Below are 15,605 nucleotides of genomic sequence, written 5' to 3' on the forward strand. Positions count from 1 at the left end.
AGCTTGGTTGGGGTCTCGCCACGCTACCCACTCTGGACCCAAGACCAGGGTCCAGCTTCCAGTAGATGGACCTCTCCGAATTCCAGAGAGCAGGAACAGGAACAGCTCTTAGCAGAGCTCAGCGATTATACCCTGGGGAGTATAGTGATTATAGCAATCCCCAGAGTGTAGTTCTCCAATCCCCCAAACATGAGCCGAAACTTCATGAAGGTACAAGATGATCTGAGGTGCTAGCACACCCAGTCTGCTTTTATTTCCATCTTACACATAAAAGCCCGCCCACAGGGGCGGGGTAAAACAGCCAATAGCATAATGGTTACAACCCACAAGTTCCCTCCCCTCAGATAACCAGTTAACATAATTATTACAGCCAGGGAAAATACAGTTTTTATACATGTGCTATAACTTTAAAACCATACATCCAATCTTCATAAAAATCACATATTCAGACTCAGCATACTTCAAACATAAACACTCTCAAAAATCATACCAATCCCTTCAGTAAATAAAAAGTTACACGGAAGTCATTTTATGACCGACCGCAAGCACCTTTCCTTTCCCAAAACAGTTCCATGGATTTGGGCTGTGCGGTCGGTCACTTTCTAGCATAAAAACGGCTAAGTCCCATTCGAAGTGTGGCCGGTATTCGAAGTGTCGAAGTGGAGTTGATGTTAAGGGTTGGCGGTGTTCGAAGTTAAAATGGCCGCCGCCACGTGGTCCTTTGTCCGATGCCGGCCACTTCGACAACTTCGGTAACTTCGGCAGCTACGACAGCTACGACAGCTTCGACAGCTTCGACTGTGTCCGAAGTGTCATATACAAAAGTGCCAATCCTTCCCCAAAGTATTTAAAGAGCTAGGGACAGTATAATACAATCCACCTGCCCAAAAGTAGTTCTTAAAGGGTCAGTAGTCGCACAATAAAGTACAATATGCCCAAATGATGCACCTGAAGGGCCAAATCTCCCAGGGACCATAATCACTGGGCAGGAGGCTAGCAACCAGGCTTCTCCAGTTCTCAGTGGCGAGGTTGGTTTCGTCACATCTCTCCCCCTTTCCAACAAGACTAACAGGGTACCTGACCTCCTGCCGGTCAGTGCCCTTGTTAGTCCAGCAGCCCACCCACAAAGCAGAAAAAACAGTACAGCCCACCCACAATAAATGGTTACTACACCTGGGTAGAGGAGAATCTTGTCTATGTCCAGGTGCCTCACCACGGCTGTGTGGGGGACCGGTAGGCTGCCTTGGTGGGTTGCTGAGTGGGCAGAGACCAGCGGTACTCTGTCCTGGTGCCAGCACTACCATCGGAGTAGTCTGGTTGGAGCCGGGTTGCTGGAGACGGACTGTCTCCCCCTTGGTTGCATAGCTCTGCTGCGGAATGGGGAGACCGGTTGTCTCCCCCTTGGATACACAGTTCTGTCGTGGGGGGGTAGGACCGACCATCCCTACCCCCTGTGTGGTAAGTGCAGAGACCACAGTCCCATCTGCACCGGTGGGGGGCTTACAGTCTCCCCCTGGTACATTAAACTGCCGCTGGGGAGAGGGGGTAACAGGCTCCTCTCCCACTAGAACACTCTGCCGCTGGGGAAAGGAGACTGGGCTCTCTATTCCCTGCACATTACGGATCCGCCGCTTGGTAGAAGTGGTAGCAAGCTCCTCTCCCATACATACTTTCCGCCTTTGGGGAGGGAGACCGACTGTCTCTCCTCCCAATACATTGTCCTGCTGCCGGGGAAAGGAGACTGGGCTCTCTATTCCCTGCATATCAATGATCCGCCGCTGGGGAGAGGTGGTAGCAAGCTCCTCTCCCATACATACTTCCATCATCTGTGGAGGGAGACCGACTGTCTCTTCTCCCAATACAGTGTCCTGCTGCTGGGGAAAGGAGACTGGGCTCTCTATTCCCTGCTGGACACTCTGCCGCTGGGGAGGAAGGACGGCACCTTCTGCTCCCTGGGGTACATGCTGCCACTGGGGAGGAAGGACGGCACCTTCGGCTCCCTGAAACTCACACTGCCGCTCGAGAGGAAGGACGACACCTTCTGCTCCCTGGGATACACACTGCCGCTGGGGAGGAAGTACGGCACCTTCTGCTCCCTGGGTTACACACTGCCGCTGGGGAGGAAGGAGGGCACCTTCCGCTCCCTGGGACACACACTGCCGCTGGGGAGGAAGGACGGCACCTTCTGCTCCCTGGGGTACACATTGCCACTGGGGAGGAAGGACGACACCTTCTGCTCCCTGGGGTACACACTGCCGCTGGGGAGGAAGGACGGCACCTTCTGCTCCCTGGGGTACACACTGCCGCTGGAGAGGAAGGACGACACCTTCTGCTCTCTGGGACTCACACTGCCGCTGTGGCTTGGGTGTCCCCCACCCGGCTCGTTCTGCTTGGTATTGCAGATCCTCGGCCACGTGAGCCTCAAGTATCCGGACAACGCTGCCTGGGACATCCGTGCTAAAACACGCCAGTCGCCATCGCATTTCCCGAAGGAACGTCTCCTTGTAGGTGAGCGCTGCCCGGGTGTTAACTCTCTCCATTCTGTTGTGAACAGGGCCGCTGTACGAATACAAACGTTGCCCCCAATTATAACTCCAAACGAACTGTGTCTCTGAGCTGCTTTACCTCGTACTAGGACGCCATCCCACCGCTGCCACCAATGTAACGGAACCGCTGGCACCCCGACCGGGTACCCTCCGCTGACGAGGTCTCCAAGCACTCCACCAGACACCATAACCACTGTAGACTCCCACGAACCGCCGCAGCTTGGTTGGGGTCTCGCCACGCTACCCACTCTGGACCCAAGACCAGGGTCTAGCTTCCAGTAGATGGACCTCTCCGAATTCCAGAGAGCAGGAACAGGAACAAGCTCTTAGCAGAGCTCAGCGATAATACCCTGGGGAGTATAGTGATTATAGCAACCCCCAGAGTGTAGTTCTCCAATCCCCCAAACATGAGCCGAAACTTCATGAAGGTACAAGATGATCTGAGGTGCTAGCACACCCAGTCTGCTTTTATTTCCATCTTACACTTAAAAGACCGCCCACAGGGGCGGGGTAAAACAGCCAATAGCATAACGGTTGCAACCCACACGTTCCCTCCCCTCAGATAACCAGTTAACATAATTATTACAGCCAGGGAAAATACAGTTTTTATACATGTGCTATAACTTTAAAACCATACATCCAATCTTCATAAAAATCACATATTCAGACTCAGCATACTTCAAACATAAACACTCTCAAAAATCATACCAATCCCTTCAGTAAATAAAAAGTTACACGGAAGTCCTTTTATGACCGACCGCAAGCACCTTTCCTTGCCCAAAACAGTTCCATGGATTTGGGCTGTGCGGTCGGTCACTTTCTAGCATAAAAATGGCTAAGTCCCATTCGAAGTGTGGCCGGTATTCGAAGTGTCGAAGTGGAGTTGATGTTAAGGGTTGGCGGTGTTCGAAGTTAAAATGGCCGCCGCCACGTGGTCCTTTGTCCGATGCCGGCCACTTCGACAACTTCGGTAACTTCGGCAGCTACGACAGCTACGACAGCTTCGACGGCTTCGACTGTGTCCGAAGTGTCATATACAAAAGTGCCAATCCTTCCCCAAAGTATTTAAAGAGCTAGGGACAGTATAATACAATCCACCTGCCCAAAAGTAGTTCTTAAAGGGTCAGTAGTCGCACAATAAAGTACAATATGCCCAAATGATGCACCTGAAGGGCCAAATCTCCCAGGGACCATAATCACTGGGCAGGAGGCTAGCAACCAGGCTTCTCCAGTTCTCAGTGGCGAGGTTGGTTTCGTCACGAAAGGATGTATATATCTGTACAATGTGCGTGTGGTTACATGTATGTATATATCTGTACAATGTGCGTGTGTGGTTACATGTATGTATATATCTGTACAATGTGCGTGTGGTTAAATGTATGTATATATCTGTACAATGTGCGTGTGGTTACATGTATGTATATATCTGTACAATGTGCGTGTGGTTACATGTATGTATACCTCTGTATAATGTGCGTGTGTGGTTACATGTATGTATATATCTGTATAATGTGCATGTGTGGTTACATGTATGTATATATCTGTATAATGTGCTTGTGTGGTTACATGTATGTATATATCTGTACAATGTGCGTGTGGTTACATGTATGTATATATCTGTACAATGTGCGTGTGGTTACATGTATGTATATATCTGTACAATGTGCGTGTGGTTACATGTATGTATATATCTGTACAATGTGCGTGTGGTTACATGTATGTATACCTCTGTATAATGTGCGTGTGTGGTTACATGTATGTATATATCTGTACAATGTGTGTGTGGTTACATGTATGTATATATCTGTACAATGTGCGTGTGGTTACATGTATGTATATATCTGTACAATGTGCGTGTGGTTACATGTATGTATATATCTGTATAATGTGCGTGTGTGGTTACATGTATGTATATATCTGTATAATGTGCGTGTGTGGTTATCTGTATGTATATATCTGTATAATGTGCGTGTGTGGTTACATGTATGTATTAAATTATATTATATTAGCGCACCACAATTAAAAAGATATACATCTATTTACAAACAGAAAAAAGCTTCTGATTGCGTAGTACAGCTTTAATAGTGACCCCCACCAGGTTCACCCTAATTTTTGCCCTCACCTTATCAGGGGGCACACAACCGCCCCTAATGCAATCCGTATATAGTATGTTATCCACTTGTAATTCTGGTGTCCTAGAGGGTTAAATCAGAGACAGACTCCAATTGTGCAGTATTACAGCCCTCACTCTACGTGTGCTTGCTCACCTCGGTTAGGGACTTACAGTGGCCCCACAGTATAGGTCACATATATCACAAATACTCCTCATGGGTCCTTCAGCACTCTATTAGTAAAATACAAAAACAAAACTCAAATATCTATTAAATCCAGGTGTAAGGCTCATGGTTAGGTATACTCTCATTCACGGTATTCCACGCACTGGACTCCGGATAACGACCTTCTTCGCCCAGTACGCTGAACACATTTCGCCCAGGTGTGGGCTTTCTCAAAATCTAATGGTGACGGCCGTGTAAGGGGTTGGTTTATATATCATCCCATCATGTATTCATTAAAAAATAAAATTTCACACACACATGATAATGATATACCTATAACGTCGAGGGGAATTTATCCTTTTAACTCACATAATTCCGAAGAGGTAAAAAACATTTCTTATTTAAAATAGTTATTACTATTTTTTAAAGTTAAAATTATACCACACATATAAGTATAGATAGATTTTCATAATAATATGTTTTGAAAGTTGCCACATTTACTGCTCACTTGACATTTAGTATCTGAAATTGGCAGTCCTATACCAAATCTGAGTTATAATGGTGGATATATATTGCAGTATCTCTTGTGTGCCTACAGATGAAATTAACCCATAATTTGTGTCTTAAAGGGACACACTATCCTATTAATTAATGATACACCTTCTAGTGGTACAAGATATACTTTTACCTATTGTGGAGCGCTAAAGTGGAAGAAAAAGGGAAATGACTCACCTCCCGTTAAAACGGATATTTACAGAAACGAGTACAGTACATGAAAAGCAAAAGAGAGAATACATATATAGTGCAGATGGTAATAATGTCCCAATATTAAAACGTTATACAATCAGGCCACTCACATGTCACAGAGCCTATATGTATTGGCTCCATATATAGGACTGTTATGCTCTTAGTGCATCATCACACAACTCCTTCATAAAGATGTATCCTCAAAAAAAAAAGAGAGACCAATATTGTGTAGTATATTCAATAAAATAGATAAAAAGTATCAGGTAGATATTGAGCTCACCTTGTCTAGAGCCAAATGTCACAGCTCTAAGGTATGTAGGTATAGTGCCTCTATAGAGGGGATGGCACTTCCCCAAAATAAAAATTCCTGAGGCTTGAGAGGTTATCTTTAAAATACCAAAACATTTATTAACAAAAAAGAATAAAAACAGTAAAATAAAACATAATACAATCCACACTTTATCAAGAGATCCTAGATCAGCCAAAACACGTTTCACTCTCCTCTGAGCTTCTTCAGTCAGCTGTAAGTCAGTCTCAGGAATCTGCCATCTTTAAATAGCAGTTTGGATTCAACCAATCAAAGAGCTTCAGGCTATCTGCCCCTTTAATTACTTTGATACATATGTAATAGATCAGATATCGTTGGTTGGCGAAAAACAGCATCCCTTTCACCTCTAATCCCATTGGTTGGCCATACTTCTGTCTATTTTCCCCTTATATTCATGGGGGTTCCATGGAGAATGATGGGGGTGTGGTACTATTCGTCCGTGGTTGGTGGAAGTGACCCCTCGGCTTATTTCGCTTGCCACATCCTCCAACCAGCTCGGGCGGCTGCATCCCCATCTCTGTCCTGCTGTGGGGCCACCCCTTCCCCAGTACGGAGGCCGAGCGGTGGCACATGCACGCATCATCTGAAATGGGTGGAGTCGGCACTGCATGCCCCTTCACACGCCGCTCTGCCCAGCAGTGTAACGCCCACGTGTCCTCCCCCTGCCCACTTCCTCTCAGGTGGCCAATCAGGGGGTCCCATTCTCAAGGTAATTAAAGGGGCAGATAGCCTCTAGCACTTTGATTGGTTGAATCCAAACTGCTTTTTAAAGATGGGAGATTCCTGAGACTGACTTACAGCTGACTGAAGAAACTCAGAGGAGAGTGAAACGCGGTTTGGCTGATCTTGGATCTCTACCTCTATAACCAGCCATATCTCTACCTCTATAACCAGCCATATCGGTATAACCAGCCGTATCTCTATCTCTAAACCAGCCGTATCTCTACCTCTATAACCAGCCGTATCTCTACCTCTATAACCAGCCGTATCTCTATCTCTATAACCAGCCGTATCTCTACCTCTATAACCAGCCGTATCTCTATCTCTATAACCAGCCGCATCTCCACCTCTATAACCAGCCATATCTCCACCTCTATAACCAGACGTATCTCTACCTCTATAACCAGCCGTATCTCTACCTCTATAACCAGCCGTATCTCTACCTCTATAGCCAGCCGTATCTCCACCTCTATAACCAGCTGTATCTCCACCTCTATAACCAGCCGTATCTCTACCTCTATAGCCAGCCGTATCTCTACCTCTATAACCAGCCGTATCTCCACCTCTATAACCAGCCATATCTCCACCTCTATAACCAGCCGTATCTCCACCTCTATAACCAGCCGTATCTCTACCTCTATAGCCAGCCGTATCTCTAACTCTATAACCAGCCGTATCTCCACCTCTATAACCAGCCGTATCTCCACCTCTATAACCAGCCGTATCTCCACCTCTATAACCAGCCGTATCTCTACCTCTATAACCAGCCGTATCTCTACCTCTATAGCCAGCCGTATCTCTAACTCTATAACCAGCCATATCTCCACCTCTATAACCAGCCGTATCTCTACCTCTATAACCAGCCGTATCTCCACCTCTATAACCAGCCGTATCGCTATCTCTATAACCAGCCGTATCGCTAACTCTATAACCAGCCGTATCTCTACCTCTATAACCAGCCGTATCTCTACCTCTATAACCAGCCGTATCTCTATCTCTATAACCAGCCGTATCTCCACCTCTATAACCAGCCGTATCTCTACCTCTATAACCAGCCGTATCTCTATCTCTATAACCAGCCATATCTCTACCTCTATAACCAGCCGTATCTCTATCTCTATAACCAGCCGTATCTCCACCTCTATAACCAGCCATATCTCTACCTCTATAACCAGCCATATCTGTATAACCAGCCGTATCTCTACCTCTATAACCAGCCGTATCTCTATCTCTATAACCAGCCGTATCTCCACCTCTATAACCAGCCATATCTCTACCTCTATAACCAGCCATATCTGTATAACCAGCCGTATCTCTACCTCTATAACCAGCCATATCTCTACCTCTATAACCAGCCGTCTCTGTATAACCAGCCGTATCTCTACCTCTTTAACCAGCCGTATCTCTATCTCTTTAACCAGCCATATCTCTACCTCTATAACCAGCCATATCTGTATAACCAGCCGTATCTCTACCTCTTTAACCAGCCATATCTGTATAACCAGCCGTATCTCTACCTCTTTAACCAGCCGTATCTCTATCTCTTTAACCAGCCATATCTCTATCTCTATAACCAGCCGTATCTCCACCTCTATAACCAGCCATATCTGTATAACCAGCCGTATCTCTACCTCTATAGCCAGCCGTATCTCTATCTCTATAACCAGCCATATCTCTATCTCTATAACCAGCCGTATCTCCACCTCTATAACCAGCCGTATCTCCACCTCTATAACAAGCCATATCTGTATAACCAGCCGTATCTCTACCTCTATAGCCAGCCATATCTGTATAACCAGCCGTATCTCTACCTCTATAACCAGCCATATCTGTATAACCAGCCGTATCTCTACCTCTATAGCCAGCCGTATCTCTATCTCTATAACCAGCCATATCTCTATCTCTATAACCAGCCGTATCTCCACCTCTATAACCAGCCATATCTGTATAACCAGCCGTATCTCTACCTCTATAGCCAGCCGTATCTCTATCTCTATAACCAGCCATATCTCTATCTCTATAACCAGCCGTATCTCCACCTCTATAACCAGCTGTATCTCCACCTCTATAACCAGCCGTATCTCTACCTCTATAGCCAGCCGTATCTCTACCTCTATAGCCAGCCGTATCTCTATCTCTATAACCAGCCGTATCTGTACCTCTATAACCAGCCGTATCTCTACCTCTATAACCAGCCGTATCTCTACCTCTATAACCAGCCGTATCTCTACCTCTATAACCAGCCGTATCTCTACCTCTTTAACCAGCCGTATCTCTACCTCTATAGCCAGCCGTATATCTTCCTCTTTAACCAGCCGTATCTCTATCTCTATAGCCAGCCGTATCTCTACCTCTTTAACCAGCCGTATCTCTATCTCTATAACCAGCCGTATCTCTACCTCTATAACCAGCCGTATCTCCACCTCTTTAACCAACCGTATCTCTATCTCTATAACCAGCCGTATCTCTACCTCTTTAACCAGCCGTATCTCTATCTCTATAACCAGCCGTATCTCTACCTCTATAACCAGCCATATCTCTACCTCTATAACCAGCCGTATCTCTAACTCTATAACCAGCCGTATCTCTATCTCTATAACCAGCCGTATCTCTACCTCTATAACCAGCCGTATCTCCACCTCTATAACCAACCGTATCTCTACCTCTATAGCCAGCCGTATCTCTACCTCTATAACCAGCCATATCTCCACCTCTATAACCAGCCAGACCTCTACCTCTATAACCAGACGTATCTCTACCTCTTTAACCAACCGTATCTCTATCTCTATAACCAGCCGTATCTCCACCTCTATAACCAGCCGTATCTCTACCTCTTTAACCAGCCGTATCTCTATCTCTATAGCCAGCCGTATCTCTACCTCTTTAACCAGCCGTATCTCTATCTCTATAACCAGCCGTATCTCTACCTCTATAACCAGCCGTATCTCCACCTCTTTAACCAACCGTATCTCTATCTCTATAACCAGCCGTATCTCTACCTCTTTAACCAGCCGTATTTCTATCTCTAAACCAGGCATATCTCTACCTCTATAACCAGCCGTATCGCTACCTCTATAAGGACCCAAATCCCTATCTCTATAACCAGCCGTATCTCTATCTCTATAACCAGCCGTATCTCTATCTCTATAACCAGCCGTATCCCTATCTCTATAACTAGCCGTATCTCTATCTCTATAACCAGCCGTATCTCTATAACCAGCCGTATCTATATCTCTATAACCAGCCGTATCTCTATAACCAACCGTATCTCCATCTCTATAACCAACCGTATCTCCATCTCTATAACCAGCCGTATCTCTACCTCTATAAACAGCCGTATCGCTATCTCTATAACCAGTCGTATCGCTATCTCTATAACCAGCCGTATCGCTATCTCTATAACCAGCCGTATCTCTACCTCTATAACCAGCCGTATCTCCACCTCTATAACCAGCCGTATCTCCACCTCTATAACCAGCCGTATCGCTATCTCTATAACCAGCCGTATTGCTATCTCTATAACCAGCCGTATTGCTATCTCTATAACCAGCCGTATCGCTATCTCTATAACCAGTCGTATAGCTATCTCTATAACCAGCCGTATCTCTACCTCTATAACCAGCCGTATCACTATCTCTATAACCAGCCGTATCTCTACCTCTATAACCAGCCATGTCTCTACCTCTATAGCCAGCCGTATCTCTATCTCTATAACCATCAATATCTCTAAAGAGATAGTAGAAAAAAAGCAGAGGCGGGCTACAAAATTAATAAAAGGAATGGAACATATCAGCTATGAAGAAAGGTTTACAAATTTAAACCTCTTTAGTTCAGAAAAATGTTGCCTCAGAGGGGATATGATAACATTATACAAATATATCTGAGGCCAATACAAACCATTGTGTGGAAATCTATTCACAAACCGGACTTTACATAGGACACGAGGCCATGCGTTTAGACTGGAAGAAAGAAGATTTCGTCTAAGGCAAAGGAAAGGTTTTTTTTACTGTAAGAACAATCAGGATGTGGAATTCTCTGCCTGAATAAGTGGTTTTGATAGAGTCCATACAGATGTTCAAACAGCTACTAGATGCATACTTGCAAAAACAGAATATTCAAGCATATACTCTTTCAATGTAGGGTAATAGCTGCTCGATCCAAGGATAAATCTGACTGGCATTCTGGGGTCAAGAAGGAATTTTTTTCCTAGCTTGCTGCAAAATTGGAAGTGCTTCAGACTGGGTTTTTTGCCTTCTTTTGGATCAACTGCAAAAAACAAATGTGATCAAGGCTGAACTTGATGGACGCAAGTCTCTTTTCAGCTATGTAACTATGTAACTATATGTAACTATGTAACTATTTATATCTATATATATAAACTTTTAAATTACTTTTTGTCTAAAAATTTGTAAATTCAAAATCGATGTTCAGACCATGTGGTGCCAAAACCCCCAGTCTGAATATCCATTGCATCTCCCTTACTGCCAGTTTCTTCGTATCATCTCCTCCTCTTTTATCTCTATTCACTTTTTCAAAACAAATGTTTGGGGTCCTTATGATGTTTTAATTTAAAACGTGTGGACACGCTGTCACCTTCAAAGCCTCTTCTAATATTGCAATCATGTTCTTGGATTCGCTTCTTCAGAGGTTGCCCAATCTGTGCAATGTATTGTAGACCACATGTGGAGTATAGAAGTTATCATGTTACATGTGATCACAACCCGGATTTTAAATGTTTCCCAGTATGCTGGGATTCAAACTCTGTGCACTTTCTATCTTCCTTAACATGCATTACAGGATCCACATTTATAGAATCCATTTCCTAGATTAAAATAATTCCTATTGCTACTCTGTATACCAGGTAGTAAACTTGGGACTAGAGAAGATTTCAGATTTGGGGCTCCTCTAAAAACAACATTCCGTTTTTCTGATACAATTTTAAAAACCGACTCATCCTGTCTTAAAACTGTCCTTCATGTTTTAATACTATGTTTTATATGTTGGGCTTGATTGTTGTAATTAAAAATGGGTATCTCCATTTCTTCTTCTCCTAGTTGTTCAGCTTCTCCTTCCCCTAATTCTTCAGTTTCCCTATATTTTAGAAGATCACTTCTTTCCATTCTGATTACTTTTTTAGTGCCTGATCCACATCATTCCTATTATATTCCTTTTCCAGGAATCTTCCTTTCAGAAAATGTGCCTGAACTTGGAAATCAGAATTCTCCGTACAATTCCTTTTAATTCTTGTGAATTGGTTCTTCGGTATATTCGCAAGCCATGATTGGCAGTGGCAGCTCGTCTTAAGGATATAATTGTTGGCATTCACCTTCTTAAAAAATGTCTTTGTTTTCAATGTTCCTTGGTCAACAAAGATCTCTAAATCCAGGAATTCAACTTTCTCTGTACTATATGCTGCTTTAAAACTGCCACAAGTATTCTGATAAAGAAAATCCAAAAACTTCTTCTATTCTTCTTCTGATCCACTCCATATGAAAAAAATGTCATCTATGAACTGCCTATAAGTAGCGAGGTTCACGCTCCAACCTCGTTTCCATAGTGGTTCCGACCTAATGAATAAATCATTTTTGCTCAAACATAAAAACATTGTTGTTTAAAATCAATAACACTATACCCAATACCCCTGTATCACAAAATCTACTTGCTGTTGTGGTAGTGATCCTTTTTTCTGTAAAACTTCCCTGCAGGCTTTACTTCCATTTCCGTGCTCTATTCAGGTATATAGAGGCTTCACATCACTTTATTAGTTTCATATCGTCCTTCCATTGGATATCTTCTCGGAACTGCAGTAAATGAGTTGTGTTTTTCAGGTGTGATTTTGTTTTGTTGACAAATGGTTGAAGGATGCGATCTATATATTGTAAGAAATTGCTGAATAGGTAGCCTTTTCCCGAAATAATAGGCCTTCCTGGTGGTTGATTGAGGTTCCCCGGTGGATCTTTGGTAAAATTAAAAAATTGCCACCTTGAGTTCTTTACATTTAAAAAATCATGTTCTTTTCATTTAGAATACCTAGTTCCAAACTCTTCATTAAATATTCCCGGTGTTCTCTGCATCTGAGGGATGGTTTTGTCATCTAAAAAGCTGAGAGAATGCTTCTGATAGATAATACTCTCAAGTCATGATGACAATCCCACCCCTCTGATCGTCAGGATTTACCACTATATCCGGGTTTTCTGTTAAATATTTCAAGGCCCGTCTCTCTTGGGAATTTAGATTATTATGTTTATTTTGAATCTTAATTTTCTCGACATCCTGCATGACCAATCTACTGAATGCTTCCCTAGGGCCTGTTACCAAATGCTTTGGATAAAACCTAAATTTGTTCCTCAGATCCGTATGCTTAAAGGTAACCTCTTCTCATCTTTCCACAATTTTGTTTTCATGAGGGTTGGATAGAAAAAAATGTTTTAATAGATAATTTCCGTTGAAATCTATTCACATCTAGCCTGCCTACCGCCATCAGACTCTCCCCTAGTCTTGCATCTTTTAAGAAGTGCCTTAAAACCCATCTCTTTAGGAAAGCGTATGGCCTCCAAGACTAACCAATACCTTACATACCTGTCTCTTGCTCTCTCCTAAAGGGCAACCCACCCTATTTGACTGCAAATTCCTGTCCTAATGTGTTTTACACCCCACCTCCTATAGAATGTAACCTCCTCCTATAGAATGTAAGCTCGATCGAGCAGGGTCCTCTTCAACCTATTGTTCCCGTAAGTTTATTTGAAATTGTCCTATTTATAGTTACATCCCCCCTTTCATAATATTGTAAAGCGCTACGGAATCTGTTGGCGCTATATAAATAGCAATAATAATAATAATAATAATATATAAATTTTACTAAAATTCTTGGTGGATACGAAATTGATTACCTTATTTAGCAGTGATACTTGGTATTTTGTTAGATCAAACCCTGCTAGGTTAAAGATCCATATGGGTGTAATCTTCTGTCTCTTTTCCTTCCCCTTGACTTGATAACCTCCCCTATTTCTCTTGGCTTTCCCATGATTCCCCATAATACGCGTCTTGGTCCAATTAAGATTTTTCCCTAAATAAATCTTCTTGGTCTATTTCATTGAGGTTTTTGAATCTATTCCTGAGCACGGGGTGGCTTTTATTAGTTACATTTTCTACCATCACATACTATAAATAAAACATCTCAGGCACTCACTGTGGTAGATTTAAGCAGGTTTATTTAAACAGGTTTATTGGACACTGCAACGTTTCGACCTGTATCCAGGCCCCACAACTACGGAAACCCATTCACTCCAACATAAAGCGCACGTGATCGGGAAGGTGGCACACGTGCAGATAGCGCAACACACTGCGCATGCCCCGGGAAGGTGGCACACGCGCAGACAGCGCAACACACTGCGCATGCCCCGGGAAGGTGGCACACGCGCAGACAGCGCAACACACTGCGCATGCCCCGGGACACCGAAACAAGAAGAGCACACAATGTACTCAAAGGCCAAACAATAAAATGAAAAGCGCAAGCGTAAACACTGAATGTATGCGCACAGGGCATAATAGTGTAAAGTCTAAGGAATATATATATATATATATATATATAGAGACCAAGAAATTAAATAAAGACAAAAATAAAAAAGACAAAAGTAAGAAAAAAATAAGAAAACAGAAAATGAATAGAAGTGTAAATATTAAATAAATAAATACATAAATCAATATAAATATAAAAAATATATAGATAAATATAAACATGAAAATAAATATAAATAAAAATTTATACAAAAAAGTTATATGTCATGCAACAGCCACATAGTAGAGCCAGAGAAGAACACATCGACAACCAACATAGATATTATAAAAAATATAGTAAAAAATACAGTGTTTCCCCGAAAATACGCCCTACCCCGAAAATAAGCCCTAGCTGAATTTTCGGGGTGGGCTGCAATAAAAGCCCAACCCGAAAATAAGACCTAGGCAGGGCCGGCGCCTGCCGGCCCTTTAAATGCCTCAGCCGCCTGAGCGCTCTATAGAGAGCGCTCAGACGGCTGCCGCACTGCCTCACCTCCCCTTCCCTGTAGCATGGCCGAGCTCCTCTCCGGTCCGCGACCCGCCCGGACTGACAGGAAGTGCACACTGAGTGTTTGAACTCGGCCACGCTACAGGGGAGGTGAGGAGAAGATTGGTTAATGCTATCAAGGTTAGTCTTTAGGCCAGCTTAGCATTGTGGGTAATATAATTCACTTGGGCTTGTGGAGTCAAAGATAAAGTCACACAATAGGCAGGAACTGATCCCAAGTTTGTAATCAATTATGTAGAAGATGCTATAGAAAATCTCCTAAAAAAGCAGCATGTGTCTACAGATAATCCTGCAAAGCGACACCACTTGGTTAACTAAACACAAACTAACAAACATTTCAAAGCAGTTTTAACCCCTTAACGACCGCTGACGGTTCAGGACCGTCAGCGGTAAAACGTGCGTTTGGACCGCTGACGGTCCTGAACCGTCATAACGGTTTTGGGCTACTTACCTGATCGCCGTCGGTCCCACGGCGGCGATCAGTGCTCCACCCGGTCCAGGGGGGTTGCCTGTCTGCCCAGGCAGTCCCCCTTCGGCAGATCAGGACCCCACGGCCATGTGATCACTCGATCACATGACCGCAATAGGTGTCCATGTGTCTGCCTGCAGGGGGACTGTCTGTGCTGACAGGCAGTCTCCCTGCAAGTGAAAAATCCAAAATAAAGTGTAAAAAAAAAAATCTGTGTAAAAAAAAAAAAAATATGTGTATATATATGCTATATATACATGTATTATATCTATATATACCTATATATAATATATGTATATATATCATATATATAATGTCACACTAAGTGTATTTTTATATTTATATATACGTATATAATTATAAAAATACACTTATATTTAAATTACACACGAATATATACAATATATATAATAACTATATATATGGTATATATATATTATTATAAAATACAAAT

The sequence above is a fragment of the Pelobates fuscus genome, chromosome 3 (assembly GCF_036172605.1).
Source record: "Pelobates fuscus isolate aPelFus1 chromosome 3, aPelFus1.pri, whole genome shotgun sequence".
Lineage (NCBI taxonomy): Eukaryota > Metazoa > Chordata > Amphibia > Anura > Pelobatidae > Pelobates > Pelobates fuscus.